The following is a 20300-nucleotide window of genomic DNA, read 5'->3' as shown; positions in this document are numbered from 1 at the left end:
CAATTTGGACTCCGTTCCAAACCAAAATGAGAAAAATAAAAAAAATAGTGATGGTCACAACACTGGTCTTGCAGTGTCCAGCTGTACATGCCCACTCGTGCAGTGTTCCAGTAATGCAGTGCCCACTCGTGCAGTGTTGAGTATTATTGGTGGATGTGTCCCTGTGAGACTGGGCACAAACAACCCCATTGACCTGTGGCCAACCACTTCAACACAATGACACTTCCTGCACCACCAAATCCAAGCTATCCGACGACTGGAGGAAGAACACCTCATCTTCTGCCTTGGGACCCTCAACCACATGGCATCAACATTGACGTCACTAGTTTCCAAATCTCTCCTCTCCCCCCACCTCATCCCAGATCCAACCCTCCAAGTCGGCTCTCCCCTCTTGACCTGTCCATCTTCCTTCCTAACTATATGTTCGACTTTCCCCACCGACCAATCACAATCACACCCCCAACTGGATTTACTGAGCACCTTCCCAGCTACGTTCCTCAAAAGCCCCACCCTCACTCTATTTATCTCTCAACCCCCTTACTCCCCCACATTCCTGATGAAGGGCTTATACCTGAAACATCGGTTCTCTCCTGCTCCTTGGGTGCTGCCTGACCTGCTGTGCTTTTCCAGCACCACACATTTTGACTCTCACAGTAACTAATGTTACAGTGCTAAGTCTCACAGTGCCCAGTGTTACAGTGGATAGTATTAAGGTATCCAATCTCCACAGTGCCCAACACTATAGTGCCCAGCCTCACACTGCCTAGTGCTACAGTGGCCATGTTACAGCATGCAGTTTCACAATGCCTGGCCTCCACAGCAGCCAGTGTTATAGTATACAGTCTCACAGTGCCCAGTTTCACAGTGCCCAGTCTCTGTGTTTCCGATGTCTCACCCACCACCCCTACCACCATCACCGAGGTTTACTCTGTCCCAACCTCCAACCCAGCCCCAGTTTTACCAAGTGTCCTGTTTCGGAGATATTCCTCCATGCACTGTACTGCCGTGTTGTCCATGTTGGGGTCAAACTTATTTGCAAAGAAACATCTCTGACGGACCACCCAATATCGATCTCCTGCCCCATACACACAAACCAAGTGGTGATACCTTCCCATGCAGGGAGGGTATAGGGCACCCCTCGCAACGTCACCAGCCTCAAAGGACCACTTTACTGCCCGGCCAAGTGTCCTGGTGGCTCCTTGGGTGTATGGGATGGAGCCGGGTACATTGGGTATTCTGTGCAGGGTAGCCCACACATGCTCGTCCGGGCTGTAGGTGTCCTCCGACCACTTGAGGAAGGCCTGGATCTCGGCACTGTCAAACACATGGCTGACAAACTCTCTGGAGGCCATGAAGTAGGCGCTGCCCACGAAGATGGAGGTGCTGATTTTCGGCCGGTCTTTTCAGTTGCGCCGTCAAGACGACTTCATCGAGGGTATCATGGTGGTATTGCCAACTTTTCTAAAAGGCAAGCGCAAGAGAGTGAGAGAGACGAGAAAGTAGAAATGATAGCTTTTCAACTTCGCCTATGGCTTTTTCCCTCCCCAACTCCTCTGCACTCTCCTTGCCCCCAGCTCCAGCAAGATCCATGCACACTCCTTCTCTCAGTTACTCACCTTACAGTGGAGAACAAGGCCATTCAGCCCCTCAGGCCTTTCTCACTCCCATTGCCTAGTGCCAGTCACCTGCTAATTTCCCCATATTCCTGCCTCCCAAACCATCTCCCAATGTTCATTCGCTGAGCAAACATAAAACTTATCCTCAAGCTCTCCCAGTGGATCTGGCTCCAAAAATACACTTCAAACTGTGCCCTCTGGTCATAAAGGTTGAGAGCACCAGAAAAATAAATCCTTCAGCCCATCGTGACTGCGCTGGCAAAACAGGCTCCTTGCTACTCCAGTCTCATTTTCCAGCACTGGAAACATCACCTTTCATGCCTCACCAGTGCAATGGAGACACTTTCCTGTGGTCATCAACTCCTGGAATGGGACTTGAACACAGAGCTTTTACCTTAGAGAGAAGGACATGGTGTGCAGGGATATAGTTCTTTGAAAGTTGCATTGCAGATAGACAGGGTGGTGAAGTAGGTGTTTGATACCTTTACCTTTATTGGTCAGTGCATTGAATATAGGAGTTGGGATGAAATGTTGCAGCTGTAACAGAGATGGATAGAGCTCTGAAAGATAGTGGAATCAAGGGTTATGGGGATAAGGCAGGAACAGGATACTGATTGCGGATGATTAACCATGTTCATAGTGAATGGTGGTGCTGGCTCGAAGGGCCGAATGGCCTACTCCTGCACCTATTGTCTATAAGTAGGAGTATCTTTGACTATCTCTGATATGCCTTTGCCATTAACAAGTGTGATCTATTGTCTGTAGAGGACATTGGTGAGGCCACTTTTAAAGTACTGCATACAATTCTGGTCGCCCTTCGAAAGAAAGGATGTTGTTAAACTTGAGAGGGTGCAGAAAAGATTTACCAGGATGTTGCCGAGATTGGAGGGTTTGAGCTACAGTAAGAGGTTAAATAGGCTACGGCTATTTTCCCTGGAGTGTCGGATGCTGAGGGGTACCCTTACAGAAGTTCATAAAATCTGGGGGAGCATGGATAGATGTTGAAATGATCAGCCGGATGATAGTACACTTCTCACAACTTCCTTTATCACATACATGCAAGAAGACTCAACCAGCCGGGTCAAAGCCCACCCTTGCCTGGAGAGTCTGAAACAGGCAGTTGCAATCACACTTTTACACACAAATCGGCGTTCCCCTTTCACGAATTACATTTTGATTCCAAGCCTTAGCAACACAACTGATCAATCTGATCCTGATCTAGGTACGTGACGTTTAGCATTAGATCATTGACCTTAAACTTCTACAACACCTGTTGAGTGTTGTTTCGGTCTTCCTGTCTTCTCACTTAACTGGAGCCAGTTTCAGTAAGCTAGCTAGCTTACGTACGTGCTTGGCTGCACTTTTCTGTTGCTGATCAGAATTGTTTAGCTGACCTCCTTTTCTGTTCTTGCCCCATTTTGATTCCTTCCACGTTGGCTGTATAGCCAAACGTCTTTTCCCGAGGGTGGGGGAGTCCAAAACTAGAAGCATAGGTATAAGGTGAGAGGGGAAAGACCTGAGGGGTTACTTTTTCATGCAATGGGTGATGTGTGCTTGGAATGAGGTGGTGGAGGCGGCTGGTACAATGACAATATTTAAAAGGCATCTAGATGTGTACATGACTAGGAATAGGTTAGAGAGATATGTGCCAAAGGCTGGCAAATGGGACTCAGTCAGATCAGGATGACTGGTCATCGCAGACTGGTTGAACTGAATGGTCTGTTCCATACTGTATGATGTTATGACTCCGTGCTCTCTGGTTATTGAGGTTTAGAGCACCAAAATAATAAGTTGCCCTTCAGCCCATCGTGTCTGCACTGGTCAAAAAGACAAGCTCCGAGCTATTCTCATCCCATTTTGCAGCACTTGGCCCATACTCTTGAGTGTCTCACAATAGCAATGAAGACACCTTCCTATGGCCATCAGCTCCTGGAGGAGGACTTGAATCCAAAGCTCCTCCCTCAGAGTGAAGGACACCACACATTAGATTCTCTACAGTATAGAAACAGGCCATTTGGCCCAACCGGTCCACACCAATCCTCTGAAGAGCAACCCATCCACACCCATTACCTTACCCGATATTTACCCCTGACTAATGCACCTAACACTATGAGCAATTTAGCACGACAAATTCACCTAACCTGCACATCTTTGGACTGTGGCAGGAAACCAGAGTACCCGGAGGAAACCCACGCAGACGTGGGGAGAATGTGCAAACTCCACACACAGTCGCCCAAGTCTGGAATTGAACCCAGGTCTTTGGCGCTGTGAGGCAACAGTGCTAATCACTGAGCCACCGTGCCACCCCTTCCACAAGACACAAGACACTTTATTTACATTGTGTCAAAAGATATCTTTTATCCTCGGTGCTTGTGGCATCATGCATGGGAGATATGGATCCTTGGTTACCAAGGGGAGGATAGATTATCGATGGTATGCAGGAATGTAGATGGTGGAACAGGATCAAAAGGGCTAATGGCCTCCTCTTGTTCCTTGTATGTATGGGAACAGATCTCTTTTTTTTAATCCAACTTACATTGGAACTTGCCATCATCTCATACAAATGTAGTTCAGGCTTCATTTGCATTTCAATTCCTCAGATCTCCCCACCATGCCTCTAACCCAAAATCTTACATCTGCATTCCATTGCATTTGTACAATCGGTGAACAGTGAAGTATATTTCCTTGTCTTCATTACCGAGTGCTCACCCTGTACCCATTGAATAAACCTCACCCCAATCTCCTTTGTTCCAATGGGAGCATCGTTGACCTTTCCAACTGAGCCATCCAATTTAAACCCTGGCACCATTCCGCGAAGTCACCTCTTCTCCCTGTCCTGAGGGCCCTCACATCGTTTTATAGTCACCGGAAATGACCACAACAATCCAACTGGGGCTAAACCAATTTGACATGCAGCATAACTCAACCATTTATTGGCATCAATGCCTCTATTTATTAAGCCTTCTGCTTTTCTACCCTCTTACGGCCTCCTTCATCTTCTAATGTTGATGAATGTTTATTGCCAGATCCCTCTAATCCTGCGCACTCTTTACGATTGTGCCATTACATTTCTATTACCTCTCCACATCCTTCTCCCAAAACATATCACCTTACACTCTTCTGTATTCCCCTCTGACTGGATGCCGTCTGGTCATTGTGGTGACTCTGGACAATTCACATCATCCTCACCATTTGCCAATCCTCCAGGTTTATCATTGCCCCGAATATGGGCATTTTGCCACATACTCCAAGATTGATATCACTGACATATTGAATAAAAGCAGTCGTCTATTTAGGGCTGAGATGCAGAAACATTTCTTAACTTATAGGATAGTGAAGTTATGGAATTCTGTACCACAGAAAGCTGTGGAGTTTGAGTCATTGAATATATCCAAGAATGCGATTAACAAATATTTACGTTTCAAAAGCATCAAAGGCATGGGAGAAAGTGTTAGTATGGCATTGAGATAAAGGATTAGCCAGGATCATATAGTATGGTGGGCCTCATGTCGGGCAAATCATCTTCTCCTGCTCCGGGTCTTGATGTTTAAAATGTCCCCGCTACCCATCATTCCCACCTACCAACCTACCAACCTCTCGTCCAAAACAAAATCCATGAATCAGGGCTTGTGTTGTCAATATTGTTGTGCAGCCATTTTTATCTAGTGCCTAGTGAAACACTTCATTGAATCCAGTTCAGACAACATTCTCTGCATTCAAATTCTCAGCTACTTCATCAATGCATGATGCGAGGTTGGAGACTTATCTTTTGAAAACCTGCACTGGCTTCGCTTCATTATTTTGATCTAAGGCTGCGAATTGCAGCCATAACTACCAGCAGTCAATGTCAAGTGCATGATATAAAGTAAACTAGGATCCATGTGGTGTGAGCCTCGGAGACCCAGGTTCAAGTCGCTTCTGCTCCAGAGTTGTGCGATAACCCCTTTGAACAGTTTCATCAGTAAATGTAAGACCATTAACAAGTCGGGACAGGAGTCGGCCATTTGGTCCCTCAAGCCAGCTTCACTAGGATCATGGCTGATTCAACATTCCTCAAGTCCATGTTCTTGCCCTGTCCCCGTAACGCTTAATTCCCCAACTGAGCAAAAATCTATCCATCTGAGCCTTAAATATATACAAGGACAGCTCTCTGTGGCAAGGAATTCCAAAGATTCACAACCTTCTGAGAGAGGAAATTCCACCTCATCTCAGTCTTAAACTGGTGCCCCTTTATTCTGAGACAATACCCCCCCCCCCGGTCCTGGACTCTCCCATGAGGAGAATCATCCTTTCAGCATTTACCCATCAAGCCCCTGAATCCTGTCCATTTCAATGAGGTCACCTCTCATTCTTCTAAACTCCAGTGAGTAGAATCCTGTTTAGCCCTTTGTTTTTAAGACAATCCCTCCATAATGGGGGCAATCCCACTGAACATTTTCTCTTAACTTCCTCCAATGAAACAACATGTTTTCTTAAATAAGGTGACCAGAAGTGCTCACAGTACTCCGGATGTGCTCTCACAAGCACCTTGCACAGTTGCAGTAAGACTTCCTGACTTTTATACTCCAACCCCCCTTCAAATAAGGGCAAACATTCCACTTCAGTTCTGAAGAAAGGTCACCAGACTCAAAACATTGACTCTGTTTTCTCTCCATGAATGCTACCCGACCTGCTGAGTCTCTCCAGAAATTTCAGTTTTCATCGACTATTCCATTCATCTTCCCAATTACCTGCTGCCCCGTGTGCAAGCTTTCCATGTTTCATTCACTAGTTGCCCCAAGTCCCTTTGTGTTGCAGCTTTCTGAAGCTTTCTCCATTTAAATAATATTCTATTCTTTTGATTTCCCTTCCAAATGAACAACTTCACATTTTCCCACATTGCACTCCATTTGCCAACATTTTTCCAACTTAACCTATCAATATCTGTCTGTAAAGCACATAAGACAACATTTTTTACTGTAACTCGATTATACATGACAGTAATATATCAGCAAGGTTTGAGAAGGTTTGTAGCTCAGGTTGAGGTTCTAGATGTAGGTTTGCTCGCTGAGCTGGAAGGTTCACTGAAGATGTTGCCTAGTATGGTGACAAAACATCTGAAAATGAACCTTCCAGCTCAACGAGCAAACCTACATCCAGAGTAATAATTCAAGTCAACCTCAGAGTACAACGGGATCTTGATCAGATGGGCTAATAGGCCGAGGAGTGCCAGATGGAGTTTAATGTCAATAAATGTGAGGTGCTCCATTTTGGTTTGGCAAATCAGGGCAGGAATAATACACTTCATGGTAATGTCTGGGGAGTGATGATGAAACAAGAGATCTTGGAGTGCAGATTCATAGTTTCTTGAAAATGGAGTTGCAGATAGACAGGGGAGTGAAGAAGGGGTTTGCTACGTTTGCCATTATTGGTCAGTGCATTGTGTGTAGGAGTTGGGAGGTCATGCTGTGGCTGAACAGGACATTGGTTTGGCAATTTCTGGAATACAGCATGCAATTCTGGTCTCCCTGCTATAGGAAGGATGTTGTGAAACTTAAAAAGGTTCAGAAAAGATTTACAAGGATGTTGCCAGAGTTGAGTGTGGAAATGCAGGAAATTGGTACGAGATGTGGAATAATTACAGACATGATGGGCTGAATGGCATCCTTCCACAAGAATTCTTTAATTCTGTGACTGGTGCAGAGGGAGATTAACTTCAAGGTTCATGTTATCAGGAGGGACACCAAAGCCCTTTCCTTAGCTGAGTGGTCAGAAAACTCCCTAATCTTTACTTGGCATAACCTGTCTCCACCAATATCATAGCAAAATTCAGCCATTCGTCCCTTCAAGTCTGCTCCACCATTCAAGAAGATCACTGCTCTTCTGGTTGCAATTTCAATTCCACATTTCTATCAGTTGCCCCGGGGTCCTTATCTTTTTTTAAAAAAAGGTCACCTTGCTCACCCTTTCATAACTTCATCAACTCAGCCTTCACAACTTTGTACAGAAGAGATTTACACAGTGCAACAGCTGTCTCAGGGGAAAATAATTCTGCAAGGCATTGGTGAGGTCACTTTTGGAGTATTGGGTAAATTTGTGATCGCCCTGCTGTTGGAAGGGTGTTGTTAAACTGCAGAATAGATTTACAAAGATGTTGCCTGGACTGCAGGATTTTAGTTATAAGGAGAGGCTAGATAAGTAGGACTTTTCTCACTGGAGTATTGGAGGGTAAAGGGTGACCATATAGAGGTTTATAAAATTGTGGGGGAAATCAATAAAAGTGAATAGCCCCAGGATGGGGGAGTCCCAACCCAGAGGGCATAGGTTTAAGGTGAGACCTGAGGGTGGTGCAAATACGGAGCAAGTTGCCAAAAAGAATTGTTGTAGTGGGTACAATTACAAGATTTAACAGACGACATAAATAGGACAAGTTTAGAGGGATATGGACCAAACACAGGATAATGGGACTAGTTCCAATTAGGATACCTGGTTGGCATGGATGAGTTGGACGAAAGGGTATGTTTCGGTGCTGTAGGACTCTGACGATATCTTATTCTACAGAACATCTTGTCAAATCTACAAGAGAAAGCAATGTCCCATCAACCACCTTATCATGTCCCCTCAGAGAAATTTATATATTTCAAAAAGATCTCTCAGATTTCCAAACTTAAATGTGTAAAAGCCAATTTGTTCAACCTTCCTTCATAAGATAAACCCTTCATCCCAGGAAAAAGGCAGGTGAAACTTGCTGTCAATGTAATTATTTTAAATGAGAGAAAAATGTACAGACTGATTCTGATGTGGTCTCATCAAGGCCTTGTATGGCACTCTCTCCACCCCTCAGGCCTGGAAATGGGCTCTACATTTTGAAGAAAAATGTCTGTACTAATGGACTCTGGACTAGAAAGGACTCTGTTTGTTGGTAATTAACTGTCATATAGTTTGTTGGGCTTATCACCTGCACTGTCTTGCATGTCCCTGGGTCCGGCAGGTCTTACTGTGAGCTGGGAGGCTCATGGGTCGTCCTGAAAGCTGTCACCCCGAGAGCCGGCGAGTGGGTAGGCCATCCTGTGAACCTGAAGATTGGTAGGCTGTCCCGAAAGCCGGATGGTGGGTAGGCCACCCTGATGACAGTCTCCCCGAGAGCTAGATGGTGGGTAGACCGTTCTGAGCACTGTCATCCTGAAAAGGGGTAATCGGGACGGGCTGTCCCAGAGGTGGTCGAAAGCTGTGTCAGAGCAGCCGAGAGCCAGAAAGCGCGTAGGGGCGGGCTGAGATCCAGAAGGCTTGTGGGCTGCCCTGCACGCTGTCATCCCAGGGAAGGGGACAGGCTGTCCTAGAGGTGGTCGAAAGGTGTGCCAGGATAGGCCACTGGCCAGATCGGGGTGGGTGAGAGCCCAATGGTACGTAGGGGCAGACCAAGAGCTAGAAGGTGTGCAGCCATCCTCAGCGCTGTCACCCCAGGTGGGTACTGGGGCGGACAGTCCTAGAGGTGGTCGAAAGGTGTGTCAGGGCGGACCTAGAGCCGGAAGGCGCGTAGGGGCGGGCTGCCTTAGAGTGGTCGGAAGGTGGGAGGGACGGGGGCTTGCTGGGTCTGTATTGTCTGCACTTTTTAATGTAACAGGATTGTCTTAAGCATAAATGTCATTGTTGCTGTCTTTTCATATTTGAAACTGGGATTTGTGGTTTGTCCTCAATTCCCTGTAAACTGGTTGAACAGTAGGGCTTGAGGCCTAGCTTTGCTGCTCCTCTCCCTTGTAAAATTGCTGTTGTATACAGCTGTAAATGTTAACTGTTGTGCTGTAACCTCTTTTTTTGTACTTGTTTAATAAAATATAAAAAAACAGGGCAATGCTCATTTTCCTTTGTAAAATTGCTATCTCTTGTCTACAGTTGTAAATGTTAACTGTTTTTGTAAACTATTTTGTAACTGTTTAATAAAATTTATAAACAGGAGATTCAGCGGTCTTCTCAATTTAGGGGACTGACTCTGTGCTAGCTGGGTCACAGTCAGTGTGTTACTGTTGGTTTCTGCTTGTTTTTTGTGTGGGGGAAACCTGATTCCTGAACTGGCTGAATTATTTAGCCAGTTTGTTAACTGGCATTCCTTTAGGGAGGACTGATTGTTAAACTCCTGATGTACATCATGTGTTTCAGGTGTAACTCAGTTCTCATTAGGCGATTGTTGTTTCACTGCCTGGTTACAGTCTGTGTGTTATTCTTTTCTTCACTTTTGAGAAAAGGACAATGTTAATTTTGTGGTAGGGCTTAGCCCTTGGACACTAGTTTTCTTTTTTTTTGTATGTGCCCTCACTGTTTTTGGTGTTTGGACTGAGCCCTTGTGGAAGACATACATTTTACCAGAGGAGCTGTTCCTGTGGGGAGGCCTAGCCCTGAGACTGGGCCTCTGAAGATTGAACATCTGTGTGTGTGTGCTGGGAGGTGAGCACTTGCTGTATCCTGGAGTTTGGGAGAAGACCTTCCCTTCAGGAGTGGACCAAAACCCCTGTGAGTTAACCACCTTTACAATGTACTGTGTTCCTGTGAGTGGGCCTGGCTCTCCAAGGATGTGCCAGGACTCCTTGGGGACTGAACACCTGTGTGCTATGGGGTGTGCATTTGCTGTCTTTGGGAGTGGACTCTGCCCTTGGTTGTAGACCCTGTTTTTAGCAGTGGACTCTATTTCTGACAACACATGTTGTAAACTGGAGTGAACTCTGTTCCTGAGAACTCTATTTTTTTGAAGACTCTATATTTGGTCTCTGTGTACCAGAAAGGACTCTGTTTGTTCACAATTAACTCTATCGTGTTTCTTGTTAAGCTTATCACCTGCACTGTCTTGTGTGTTCCTGGATCTGGCAGGCCTTACTGTGAGCTGGGACATTCATGGGTCGTCCTGAAAGCTGTCACCCTGAGAACCAGAGGGAGGGTAGGCCACCCTGATGCCAGTTGCCCCTAGAGCCAGTAAGTGGGTAGGACATTCTGAGCGCTGTCGTCCTGAGAAGGGGTAATCTGGATGGGCTGTCCTCGAGGTGGTCGGAAGGTGTCTCAGAGCAGCCAAGAGCCAGAAGGCGCATAGGGGCGGGCTGAGATCCGGAAAGCTTGTGGGCTACCCTGCACGCTGTCGTCCCTGGGAAGGGGACGGGCTGTCCTAGAGGTGCCGGAAGGTGTGTCGGGATAGTCCATTGGCCGGACGGTGCATTAGGGTGATGAGAGCCCAGTGGTAATTAGGGGCGGACCGAGAGCCAGAAGGTACGTAGGGGCGGGCTGCCTTAGAGCGAATGGAAGGCGGGAGGGATTGGGGTGGGGGTGGGGGGGGGGGGAGACTTGCTGGCTTTTTGAGGGTCTGTATTGCATGCGCTGTTTCTTACATAAGTGGACTGTCTCATATGTATGAATGTCATTGTTACTGTTTGTAATGATTGAAACTGGGATTTGAGGTTTGTCCTCATTTCCCTGAAAACCCCGGTTGAATGTCAGGGTTTGGGGCTTGGCTTTGTCATTCCCCTCCCTTGTAAAATTGCTGTTTCTCTGTATACAGCTGTAAATGAAATTGTTTGTATAAACTGTGAATTGTTTAATAAAATAAATAAACAGGACTGTCTGTTTCCTTTCTTCCTGGTGATGGAATATAAATTGTGAGGAGCAATTATAACTGTTGTCTGCGAAAATCACAAAGCTGAATCATGAAAGAGGAAGGGGAGTGTAGGTTAAGCTAGATATGCTTGTACAAACAGTTGTAAGCATCTGTTTCCCGCTTCTGCAAAAACAAAAACCACAATCAAGAGGTCATAAGGCTCAGTGTGGACGAAGAATGAGAGGAAATGTTGCTTTAGCAAGCAAGGAAGCAGATGGCAGTGAAGGAGGATATACGCTAACAATAGACCACAGAGGGATATGGTGAAATGGCCAAGCAAAACCTGTACTGTTCCGCACAAGGCCAGATAAGGCAAGAGATAAACAAGAGGAATGGGCACTGGGTTTAGAATAGTGGGAGGAGGGAAAGAGAAATGTAATTGTATCAAGGTTTTGTACTGTGTGCCTACCTTGTAGACACCACTCTTGCAAGAGTATATCAGATGATACTGCTGCTGCAGATCTTGTCTTGGACTGAAATTATTGAAGTGAGTGGGTTCTATTTCCCACATAAATTAAGATTTACACACTTGTTTTTCACTGCATCTGACACCTACACACATGACATGGGTACTTGGGAAAAATAAGCATGACGGCTGTCGGGTGGTAGTGGAAGAAAAATAAACAGGCATGTCAAGAGATCTGCTCACTGAGAGCTGGCTCTGGGGAAGCTGGATCAGCATATGAAGGACTCTTCAATCCTCTTGAGGAGAGGAGACTGACTTCAAAACAGCCTCAGTGTGTCTTATGTGCTGTTGTTGGTGTCTTCCTACTGAGGAGTTTATTTTTAATTTTTTTTCATAGTTTGTTGTGATTTGTTTTCTGGGGTTTCTTTCTGCTTATTTCTGTTAATTTGAAGCTGTGCTCAGCTGCACAGGCAGCTACTACCACCACTGCTGCTACAGTCTGGGCCTGCTCCTGCTACTGAAGCCTGGACCTCGCCTGCACCCCTGCTGCTGCTGCCTGGGCCTACCTACACCTGGGGACGACTTCGACTGCTACTCCTGAGGCTGCTTCTGAAAAAAAAAATAAACAGGACGATCAGATGTTCTGTTCACTCTGAGCTGGCTCTGAGGAAGCTGGATCTGTGTCAAGGACTCCATGTGTAAACAAAAGGGTGAGTTGGTGACTGGATAAAGGCCTCTGTGAAGTTATTCCTGATGTCGGGGTTTCCTGCTCCTCGAATGCTGCCTGACCTGCTATGCTCTTCCAACACTGTTCTAATCTTGGACTGTAATCTCCAGCATCTGCAGTACCCACTTACAGTCATAGAGATGTACAGCATGGAAACAGATCCTTCGGTCTGACCAGATATCCCGACCCAATCCAGTTCCAACTGCCAGCACCCGGCCCATATCCCTCCAAACCCTTCCTATTCATATACCCATCCAAATGCCTCTTAAATGTTGCAATTGTACCAGCCTCCACCACATCCTCTGGCAGCTCATTCCATACGCGTACCATACACTCCATGAAAATGTTGCTCCTCAGGTCTCTTTTATATCTTTTCCCTCTCATCCGAAACCTATGCCCTCTAGTTCTGGACTCCTTGACCCCAGGGAAAAAACTTTGTCAATTTATCCTATCCATGCCCCTCATAATTTTGTAAACCACTATCAGGTCACCCCTCAGCCTCCGACACTCCAGGGAAAACAGCCTCAGCCTGTTCAGCCTCCCTATAGCTCAAATCCTCCAACTCTGGCAACATCCTTGTAAATCATTTTGGAATCCTTTCAAGTTTCACAACATCTTTCCAATAGGAAGGAGACCAGAATTGCACGCAATATTACAACAGTGGCCTAACTAATGTCCTGTACAGTCGCAACATGACCTCCCAACTCCTGTACTCCATAGTCTGATCAATAAAGGAGCATATACCAAACACTGCCTTCACTATCCTATTTACCTGCGACTCCGCTTTCAAGGATGTATGAACCTGCACTCCAAGGTCTCTTTGTTCAGCAACACTCCCGAGGACCTTACCGTTAAGTGTATAAGTCCTGCTACGATTTGCTTTCCCAAAATGCAGCACCTCGCATTTATCTGAATTAAACTCCATCTGCCACTTCGCAGCCCATTGGCCCATCTGGTCCAGATCTTGTTGTAATCTGAGGTAACCCTCTTCGCTGCTCACTACACCTTTAATTTTGGTGTCATCTGTCAACTTACTAACTGTACCTCTTTTGCTCGCATCCAAACCGACTAATCGTGGACATCTACTACAAACCCACCAACTCCCACAGCTACCTGGAATACACCTCCTCCCACCCTGCCCCTGTCAAAACACTATCCCTTATTCCCAATTTCTCTGCCTCTGCTGCATCTGTTCCCAGGAGGACCAATTCCACCACAGAACATCCCAGATGGTGTCCTAGCATAAAAACTACAATTACCTCTCCCACATGGTTGACAATGCCCTCCAGTGCATCTGCTCCATTTCCTGTACCTTCACCCTTGAACCACACCCCTCCCAATGCAACAGGGACAGAACCCCTTGGTCCTCACATTCCACCCCACCAACATCCGGATACATTGCATTATCCTCCACCACTTCTACCACTTACAAACAGACCGCACCATTAGGGACATATTTCCCTCTGCACTCCATCTGCATTTCAGAGACCATTCCCTCTGCAACTCCCCTGTCAGATCCACACCCCCCACCAACCCACCTTCCCCTCCTGGCACCTTCCCTGGCCTCTGAAAAGTGCAAAACTTGCACCCACACCTCCCCCCCTCACCTCCGTCCAAGGCTCCAAAGGATCCTTCCACACCTGACAAATATACTTGTACCTCCACCAATGTCATCTACTGCATCCATTGCACCCAAGGTGGTGTCCTCTACGTCGGGGAGACAGAACTCTTATTTGCGGATTGTTTCAGAGAACATCAACCAACCTCACCATCCCGTGGCTGAACACTTTAACTCCCCCTCCCACCAAGGGAATGCAGGTCCAGGGCCTCCTCAATCACCAAACCCTTACGAGCTGATGCCTGGATATTCCACCTTGGAACCCTGCAGCCAGGCGGATCAATGTCGATTTCACTAGTTTCATCATTTCCCCACCCCAACTTATCGCAGTCCCCAGCCTCCAACTCAGCACCACCCTCCTGACTGGTCCATCCTCCTTCCCACCTGTCCACTCGACCTTTCACACCCCACACACACCCCTTCCGCATACCTTCATCTATCACATTCCCAGCTACCTTTCACCCCCAGTCCCACACCCATCCCACTTATCTCTCAGCCCCCTGGTCCACAAGCCTCATTCCTGATGAAGGGCTTATGTCCGAAACATTGATTCTTCAGATGCTGCCTGACCCGCTGTGCTTTTCCAGTGCCACACTCTTGACTCTGATCTCCAGCATCTGTAGTCCTCACTTTCTCCTACACTCTCAACCTACCGACATTCCTGTATACTCTCGTAATCAGTTTATATCCCTCCTTATCCCAGGTCCAGCCCTCTCTTTCTACCCCATCCCTTTCACCTGACCATCTTCCCTTTCCACCCATCTGCTCCACCCCACCCACTGTCCAATCACAGCCACCTTCTCCCTGCATCCACCAATCGCCATCCCACCCACCTTTCCCCAGCCCCACACCCCCATTTATTCTGCAGCCACTTCCTCTCCCCCAGTTCTGCTGAAAGTTTCCGACCTGAAACGTCAATTGCTCTTCTATTCTGTTTTCAGCTCAACTCTCCAACTCCTCTATATTCCTTTGTACATTCTGAACCTCCCTCCATGCAATTGAACAGTTTTAACAACCCTGTCTCTCTTTGTACAGGCAGGAGTGAAGGACTGGAGAGGAGAGAGAGAGAGAGAGATGATGGAGGGAGGGAGGATGGAAAACACTTAGATGAAGAGAGGTCCAGCAGACAGGAAGGCGGTTACCTTTTTGAACCCTGGTGAAGGATCCGACTCAATCACGTTGGAGCCGTTCAGAGCTCTGAGGCTGCGGACTATCTCCCGGTTTGTCTTCAGGGGGAAGTCTTGGCCACACACATTGATGAAGTACCTCCAGGGGACAGGGCTCTCCAGCAGCTCCTTCATGCAGTTGAGATCTGCCTGAACTCTGCTCCAGCCAGCATAGGTGACCCACTCCAGCTTGGCTGCGACAAAGACATTGTGGAAACACGAAGCGATGGCCCGAACGGCGGCATGAAATTGACTCGGGGATTTGCGGTCCACGTGGATACAGTAGACATTCTGTGGGGCGTAAATGCTCCGTAGAAGCCTCTCGAACATCTCAATGCTCTGGTGGATGACCATGGAGTAAGCCAAGGGGAAGTGTTCCTCCTCAGGGCTCAGGGGAACAGTGATATACTTGCGGCCCCTCACAAACGATCTGCAATTTCGGGTCATGTTCAGATAATCTCCCTCAATGACGGCTTGGTGCTTGAGGGAGACAGTAATGGAGTTGAGGAGGGCCCTTTCCACCTCCTGCCTGTCCCCCTGGATGATCTGCCAGCAGGTGGAGTTCTCCTCGACCAGGAGGAGATGTTCCTGCATTGGACTGGCGCCTGGTTTCACCAGCCTGAGGGTCAGCCGGCCCCCTCCTCTCTGGACCAGCAGCCATTGGCACAACAAGACCACACTGAGCACACACAGCGCTGATCTGAGGCACGACCAGTGGGCACAACGCTGGCTCAGCTTGGGCATAGCACTTTCCAGAGGGCAGTGTCCCCAGCCTATAGGCGATAGGCAAATGCAGAATGGATGCTCTCTGTGCTGGGCAGCACTGCCTCCACCAGGCCGTGGGGAAGGAGTGACTGCAATTTGCTGGAGAGGTCGCAGCAGTCAGTCCCCTCTCCTTGTTAGACTCTTGTCTTCCTTTTCCCCAAGATTCAACGAATGACTCGACTTTCACTCCCTCTCCCCCCGGAACTGCTCTCCCTCTGGAATTCCTTTCCCACTTTAACACCTCTCCCTCTCTCTGTGACCCCTTTGTAACCCCTCTCCCTCTAATAACCCCTATCCCTTTGTAATCCCTCTCCTCCACTAACTCATCCCTCTCCCTCAGTAACTCCTCTCTCAATCTGTAACTTCTCTCTCTCGTTCCTCTCTCTCTGTAACTTCTCTCTCTCTCTCACACACATACACACACACACATTAACTCCTCTCTCTCTTTCTCTGTCCCTCAGTAACTCCTCTCTTCCCTTTCTCGGTAACTCTCTCTCTCGGTAACTCCACTCCCTCTCTCTCACACACACATTAACTCCTCTCTCTCTTTCTCTGTCCCTCAGTAACTCCTCTCCTCCCTCTCTTGGTAACTCTCTCTCTCAGTAACACCTTCCGCCCTCCTCTGGATGAAACCCAGCCAATGTTCCGTTGTTTATCTCTCGGAGTCCGGGCTCCTCTCGCTCCTGTCTGCCTGCCTGGCTACAGGCGTTTCCTTCACCGGTCTCTGCTTCTCTCCGGCCGTTCCTGGACCGGTGTTGCCGGGTGAAGTAAACGAGAGGATCGCGATGGTGTGCAGTCTGGATCGGAGAACCCATTACCAGAGAGAACACAGAGCCAGCCAAGCCCAATAACCCACGCCCCAGCCTGAGGTGAGATGCTCTTTCAACGATGTGGGAGGGGTAACCCTTGGATGAAGAGAGGACCAGGAGACGGGAAGGTGGTTACCTGTTTGTACTGTGACTCTTAACTGCCGTCTGGGCTATTTGGGATGGCCAATAAACACTGGCCTGGCTAACGGTGCCCCCATCCCATGAATTTATTTGAAAAAAAGTGACAATAGTCAGTCAAATTAAATCAAACTTCACCACTCGTCATCTCTCTCTCTCTCTCTGATGCGAAATTGGAATTATGGTGAATAGACCGTTCATAATAAAGCAGTGAACCTGAGCACAGCAAGTTGATATGAATCAAAAAAAAAATTCCCCTGGCCGAGAGTGGCTCAGAGGTTAGCATTGCTGGAGCATAGTGCCAGGGGACCAGAGTTTGATTCCAGCCTTGGGTGGCTGTGTGGAGTTTTGCATGTTGTCTGCTTGGGTAACCTTCGGGTGCTCTGATTTCAAAGATGTTCAAGTTAGGTGGATTGGCCATGCTGAATTGCCAATAATGTCCAGGGATGTGCAGGCAGTGTGGGTTACCATAGCCACACACACACACACACACACACACAGCAGAACACTCCTGCAGGTTTAGGCAATGCTCAATCTAATGCAACATCCTGGTGGATCTCCTTTGCCCCCCCCTCCAGTACAATCACATCCTTCCTATAATGCGGTGACCAGAACTGCACACAGTATTCCAGCTGTGGTCTCACCAAAATCCTGTAAAGCTCCAACATGAGACCTCCCTGCTCATGTATTCAGTGGCTTTGACCCTTCTTAATTCCCTTACCTGTCTATCCAGCCGCCTTCACGGATGGCTGGACACACAAACCAGGATCCGTCTAATCTTCTGTGCTTTCCAGGGTCCTCCTATTTAACATGTATTCCCTTGCCATGTTAGTCCTCCGGAAATGCATGTCACAGAAATTTGGGCATTCAGTAGCACAGAATGGAGAAAAACAAACGACTAGCATCAAGAGCTGGCATCTTTTAAACATTGTAACTGTGCCCACATACATTACTTCATCTGGAAGTTTATTCCATCACAAACCACTCTGGGGAAAAAAGAGTTGCTCCTCAATCTTTAATTCTTTTTCCTCTGACCTTACAAACATGGCCCTGAGTCTGAACTCCCCCACACTAGGGAAAAGACCCTTCTCATTCACCTTATCAATCACTGTCATGATTTTATAAACCTCAACAAGGTCACCCCTCAATTTTCTATGCTGTAGTGAAAATCACGTACAGTTCTGATCACCACCCAACCAGAAGGATGTGGATCCTTCAGAGAGGGGACAGAAAATGTTTACCAGGACGTTGCCTGGAATGGGGGATTTTACCTGTGAAGAAAGATTGGATAGATTGGGTTTGTTTCCACTAGAATGCAGGAGGTTGAGGGGGGACCTTATAGAAGTTTATAAGATTGTGAATGGCATGGATACTGTGGAAAGTATGAGGCCTTTTCTCAGGGTGGAAGAGTCAGTTACTCGGGGACACAGGTTCAAGGTGGAGGGGTCAGGGGGGTGTTTAAAAGAGATATGTGAGGCATGTTTATCATGGAAAGGGTGGTGAGTTCATGAAACACACTGCCAGAACAGACAATGGAAGCAGACACAATTGTAGCTTTCAAGAAGCATCCAGCAGCAGGCATGAATAGGAAGGGAACAGGGGAATACGGATCCTGTAAGTGAAGACAGTTTTAATATGGAAGGCAAAATGTGTCAGTGTAGACTTGGAAGGTTGAAGGGCCTGTTCCTGTGCTGTAATGTTCTTTGTAAAATGTCCCCAGCCTCTCCAGTCTATTTTTATATCTCAAACCCTGCACTCCTGGCAACATCATGGTGAATCTTTTCTGAACCGTCTCCAGTTTAATAATATCCTTCCTACAGCAGCGTGAGCAGAACAGGACACAGTCTTCCAGAACTGGTCTTACCAACTTCCTGTCCAACCTCAGCACACCATCCCAACTCCAATATTCAGAGAGCTGAACAATGAAGGTCATCACTCTCCAGCAGGCATTGTTTCACCCTGACTCCCCTTGTAACTGTCCACATCTAACTGGGACACTGATGTGAAACATCTTGGCTCTTTGACTGATTCGACCAAGTCTCATTTCCTACTGTTCCTGTGTATCCCTCAGAACAGGAATGTAATGTGCATTCCCATGGCAACATCACAATGACATACTTGTTTGTGGATTCACATGAAGTGGGCATCACTGACTGGGACAGCCTTGTTACCCATCCCCCTAATCTCTACGGCATAAATGATAAGGAACTCTCCTCTTTAACTCCACTGTCCTTGTGTTTTAAGAACCCTGACCACAAATGCAAAGTCACATGGGAGAGAGTTCCAGGATTCTGTCCCAGAAAAACTGAAGGAAGGATGGTTAATTTCAAAGTTGGGATTAAGGGTGAAGTGGAGAGTAACTGCAGAAGGAGTAGTGTTGCGTCATATTGCTGACCTTGTCTTCAAGGTGATATTGATGTTGGGTTTACAAGGTGCTGTTGAGGGACCCTTCCTGAATTACTCTAGTAAATCCACAACAGGTATAACATTGTTTCCAGGAAAAAATGGACAGGCTTCATCAGAGAAAGGAAATGCAAATTGCTCAAAGTCTTCTGCGATGATAACATGGAGGGCCCAAGCAGCTGAAGGCCAGTGGAGTGATGGAATTAGGGAATGGTCAAGAGGCTGGAATCGCAGGAGGGCTGACATCATGGAGTGATAATGAGCATTGATGTTACAGCTAAGAGAGGGTTATTGGGACTGGAGGAGGTTTCAGAGATAGGGTGGGGTGTAGGGGGTGGAGGAGGTTCTAGAGATAGAGAAGGTGTCAGGGCTGAATGAGGTTACAGAGATAGGGAGGAGTGTACTGGGTGGAGGGGGTTATAGAGATGTACAATGCAGAAACAGTCCCATCAATCCAACTTGTCCATGCCTACCAGTTCTCCTAACCTAATCTTGACTCAATTGCCCGCACTTGGCCCATATCCCTCTGCACCTTTCCTCGTCATATACCAATCCAGATGCCTTTTAAATGCTGTAATTGTACCAGCCTCCACTACTTCCTCTGGCAGCTCATTCCATACACGCACCACTCCTCAGCCCATTGGCCCATCTCATCAAGATCCTGTTGTACTCTGAGGTAACCTTCTTTGCCATCCACTACACCTCTAGTTTTGGTGTCATCTGCAAACTTACTAACTGTATCCCCTATGTTCATATCCAAATCATTATATAAATGATGAAAAGCAGTGGACCCAGGACCGATCCTTGTGGCACACCACTGTCACAGGCCTCGAGTCTGAAAACCAACTCTCCGCCACCGCCCTGTCTTTTACCTCAAAGTCAGTTCAGTATCCAAATGGCTAGTTCTGCTTGTACTCCATGAGATCTAACCTTGCTAACCAGTCTACCATGGGGATCCTTGTCGAACGCCTTACTGAAGTCCACATAGATTGCGTCTACCGCTCTGCCCTCATCAATCCTCTTTGTTACTTCTCTG

At 47.2% G+C, this 20300-nt stretch overlaps 1 pseudogene; it reads right to left on the bottom strand.

Annotated features, from left to right (window-relative positions):
- Nucleotides 1–577: 577 nt before the first annotated feature.
- On the bottom strand, nucleotides 578–15893 carry LOC148146065 (beta-1,3-galactosyl-O-glycosyl-glycoprotein beta-1,6-N-acetylglucosaminyltransferase 3-like; annotated as a pseudogene).
- Between the last annotated feature and the right edge of the window lie 4407 nt (nucleotides 15894–20300).

This window comes from Chiloscyllium plagiosum, unplaced genomic scaffold (assembly GCF_037043375.1).
Source record: "Chiloscyllium plagiosum isolate Xiang-an unplaced genomic scaffold, Cpla_swu_hap1 HiC_scaffold_22, whole genome shotgun sequence".
NCBI classification, from domain to species: Eukaryota; Metazoa; Chordata; class Chondrichthyes; order Orectolobiformes; family Hemiscylliidae; genus Chiloscyllium; species Chiloscyllium plagiosum.
Note: the sequence above shows the minus strand (reverse complement) of the source record. Positions and strands in the feature narration are given on the sequence as shown.